This window comes from Schistocerca piceifrons, chromosome 9 (assembly GCF_021461385.2).
Source record: "Schistocerca piceifrons isolate TAMUIC-IGC-003096 chromosome 9, iqSchPice1.1, whole genome shotgun sequence".
In the NCBI taxonomy this organism is placed as follows: domain Eukaryota; kingdom Metazoa; phylum Arthropoda; class Insecta; order Orthoptera; family Acrididae; genus Schistocerca; species Schistocerca piceifrons.
Window position 1 is genome coordinate 157045452 of NC_060146.1, and position 4217 is coordinate 157049668.

A 4217-nucleotide genomic window follows, 5' to 3' on the forward strand; every position below is an offset into this window, starting at 1 on the left:
AATGACAACACTATGTTTTTCAAAAACCATGTTTGAAATTTCTTTTTTTTTTCAGTGAACATGTTGAGATAAATCATTTGAACAAGAAAAACACAAAAATAAATTTTTTCATTGGCGAAGAGAAAACAGTGACTGAAATGGCTATAACGGGTTTTAATGTTTTTTGGTTTTCTACTATACCAAGTTTTTTTCTCTCAGCCATTTTTCCTGTGTTGTAAAATGTTTGTAGAACATTTTCTGGTTTTCAGTTGATAGATATAGTCAAATTTGGTTTCGATTGTCTGAAAGAACTCTTTAAAAGCATTAACCACTGCCATTACTTGTATCCGAGCTGCCACTCTACTGCAGTTAATGCTGTCTGAAAAGCACTTAATGTTTCCTTGTTCATGGCCCTTTTTGTGAATACATAATTAGAATGCAGGAAACAGTTTGATTGATTGTTAGCTCTTTTTGTGTAAATTTCCATGACCAGTGCTCTGTGATCAGAAATCATTGAGTGAATTACAGTCATCTTATTGTTCCAAGTATTTAGGTTTGTGATCACAGTGTCAAGGCAAGCATCACCTCTGTTGAAACTTCCTGGCAGATTAAAACTGTGTGCCCGACCGAGACTCGAACTCGGGACCTTTGCCTTTCGCGGGCAAGTGCTCTACCAACTGAGCTACCGAAGCACGACTCACGTCCGGTACTCACAGCTTTACTTCTGCCAGTATCTCGTCTCCTACCTCCCAAACTTCCCTACTAGGTTCATAAATTCTCCCTCCTCAGTATTCTGTTTACCAACGTGTGTATGGATATCATCACCTAGCCTAATGCAATTTATGATGTCAAGAGTGATATTTGGCACAGGCAAGAGTTCAGTTGAATGAGAAAATTTTCAAAGTTGCCATTTGGAGAATGGTATAATGATGAGGAACCACTTGAACATGAGGTGAAAATTCAATCTTCAGTAAGGCTTATTTGAAAGTGTTGTGTTAACAATTATGAAAGGAAAAATATTAGCTACTAATGACTCGCCATGTGCATCTGGAAGATGATAGAAAATAAGCATCCCGGAGGTGCAGAGATCATCCTTCTTCGGGGCATTTGTATTACACTTCACAAAATGGACAATGTCGGCAGCCAAGAAACATTGAAAACAAACCATCAACTTCACCATGAACACCAAATGAAAAATAGTGTGCTACAGTGATCATAAAGGTACACATCATCAAGACGAGAGGTGAACTCCTTGGGAGTTATAAACCATGCAAAATGTTCAACTAGGTATCCACTCCTAAAGAATGCATATAGAATCATATTGGTGTAATGAGCATACATAAAGTGAGAAGGTGGTATTTTATTAAAACTATGTAAATTTATGCTTGAGAAAGTTGTTGTGCAGTAGAGGAATTTGTGAGATGTGTCCGAGTGAGCTTGATTTTATAAAAGGCAGCCAGAAGGTGCATTTAATATTAAATCTATTAGTAATTTATTTTGTAGATAGTAATTTTTTTCATTAAATTTTATTTAGTTTCAGAATTACAAGATTTCTAGTCTAAATTACTTGTGGTAAACTGAATGCCTGACATTAGAAATAACGCGAGTATAGAAGTGCTTGAGATGATTTGATTGGCTAGTTAACATACTAGCCAACAGAAATCCAGCATTTCCCATGCTTTTGAGTAGGGCATTGTGTGTCAGCTCTGAGTTGAGATATTTGCTCAGGAATTGTCTTCTGATAGACATCTATGTTAAACCACACTGATTAGATTTGTACCAAAATGAGGAAATTCATACATTTGGTCAGTTCTCATGTCATTGATGAAAAGTGACTATAGTACTGAATATTTTGTAAAAGTTTGAGCTTTTTGATTCGTTTATTTTAGGAGATGTTTCCTTATGAACATTTCATGTTATACATAAAATCCGTGTGGCATGTTTCATGCAGATTGAGACATTATGGTGAGCACTTCTTTACAAGAAGCCTCATAACAGAGACAGTCAACAACATTGCATAATTGGTATCAGGTATTAAATAGCTACTTGATAGCTATTTCCTGTGTTTTCAAGACAATACACCAACTTAAAGGAAATTTAAGACATTTCTTCAAACAAGTCATGCAAGTATCCCAAATGCTTTCAGCTACTGCCCATGGACTGCAGTTATGTGGCCATTGTGTGGTAGGTATTTAGTTGAATTTTTGTTAACGCTGTTTTTGTCACCTAAACCACTATCTGCCATAACAGAGTGAAGGGACAGACAACCTGAAACCTATCTAGGTAGGTGGACAACGTGTTTAAAGGATAGTGAGAGACCAATCCACCCAGCCACATTTGGTGCATTTAGCATCCAGAAAAAGTAAAGTTCAGTGTTGAATGAACTTTAAAAGCAGGAGTGTAAAACCAGTGATAGAAAGACCTGCTCATGTACAGATAAACTTTTGAACTGAGGCGATAGAAGAAGGACTTATGTCCAGTGCAGTGAGTTGTGATCAGTACTTGCAAGGGTCAGGACACAGCAGGCAGAGAGGTCAGCAAACTACAGGCACACTGATGCAAGCAGCTTGCAGTAGCGAGCTATAGCAGACTGGCAGCAGGAGCAGTAGGCAGCAATGGACAGTGCTATGGGATCCCAGAAACTGTACTGGAGCTCGCAGCTTTTAGTGGACGGACTCACAGTAGCATCTTGCCATGCTGACAAAGTGGAGAAAGAGCTATGTAGTGTTTTGCTTGGCATGGTGTGTGAGTATGGAAAGAAACTTGTCAACATGGAGAAAAGTGGTAAGCCTGTAATAAGTGAAAGGAAGGAAGATGCATATTTTGATGAGTCAGTAGTTGCAGATGATAGTATGAGAGGAAATTTTAGTTTTGATGCATCTCATATTAATGACAATGGTTGTCCATATTCAGTATCTGATGCTTATGCATCAATTAATGAGGAAGATCCAGTGGAAGCTGATGTTAATCAAGCATCATTTCTCATGAAGGAAATAAAAAGGGAGTCAGGTTTTGAAGTTGATGAGAAAAATATAAGTACTCCTGTTTAGGAAATAAGTAGGCAACAGACACCTGCTCGTAATGTTAAATTAGTACCATTTACTGTTACTCAATTGAAAATAGAGCCAGCATTGGAGGCTTGTGAGCAGAAATGTAGCATTCCAACCATGTTCCAAAGTACTACAAAACATATGATTGGTATTAACAATAGTATTATGAATGGAATGAGATCTGAAATAACTGGATTAAGTAATGAAATAAATAGTAAAATAAGTGGACAAGGTTCTGATATAAGTAATATGAATACAAAAGTAAATGAATTTGGGTCTGATGTGGATAGTAAAATAAGTGGATTGGTTTCTGAAATTAATCAGAGGTTTATAAAACAGTCAGAACAGGTTGGTAATAAATTGAAAAATTTTAAAGAGGAAACTCAGGGGGAAATGGATCATAATTTCAGGCTTAACTGATTCTGAAAAAATTGAGATATCACAGCTTAACGAAAGCATGAAAGGACAAATTTGTCATGCGAAACAAGAATGTAAAAATGATATTGTAACAGTAAAAGTTGAGCTAACTACACATCTAAAGCAAGCTGATGCACATAGTAAACAGCAAGGTAAACAGTTAAGTGCTGACTCGAATAAAGTGCAGGCCCAAGTAGATCTTGTTGAAAAACAGTGTAATGAGTATCATAAAATTCTGGCTAGTAAAATTCAGGAGAAAAGTGACAAATGTAAACTGTTTGGAGGGCAAGTGTGTGCAAGAATGACTGATTTAGAAACAAACTCATCAGACTTTAGTACAGCTGAAAGTGGTAATGTACAAGAGCATGATACTAGACTAACAAACGTAGAACAGAGAATTACTAATAGTAATGGTCATGTAATAATAAATAATAATGCAGAATCATCAAAAATTGTCTATGTTAACGCAAACGTGTGGTTCCTGAAGAGGAGCAGCAGTCTTTTCAGTAGTTGCAGGGGCAACAGTCTGTATGATTGACTGATCTGGCCTTGTAACACTAACCAAAACGGCCTTGCTGTGCTGGTACTGCGAACAGCTGAAAGCAAGGGGAAACTACAGCCATAATTTTTCCCAAGGGCATGCAGCTTTACTGTATGGTTACAGCAAAGGACTTGGAAGAGCAGCTGAATGGAATGGACAGGGTCTTGAAAGGAGGATATAATATGAACATCAACAAAAGCAAAACGAGAATAATGGAATGTAGTCGAATT

General features: G+C 37.1%; 1 non-coding gene across 1 annotated transcript; it reads right to left on the bottom strand.

Moving 5' to 3' along the window:
* Nucleotides 1-597: 597 nt before the first annotated feature.
* Nucleotides 598-672, bottom strand: Trnas-cga. Its single transcript has one exon. It is a non-coding gene; the product is annotated as a tRNA-Ser (tRNA).
* Nucleotides 673-4217: the final 3545 nt, after the last annotated feature.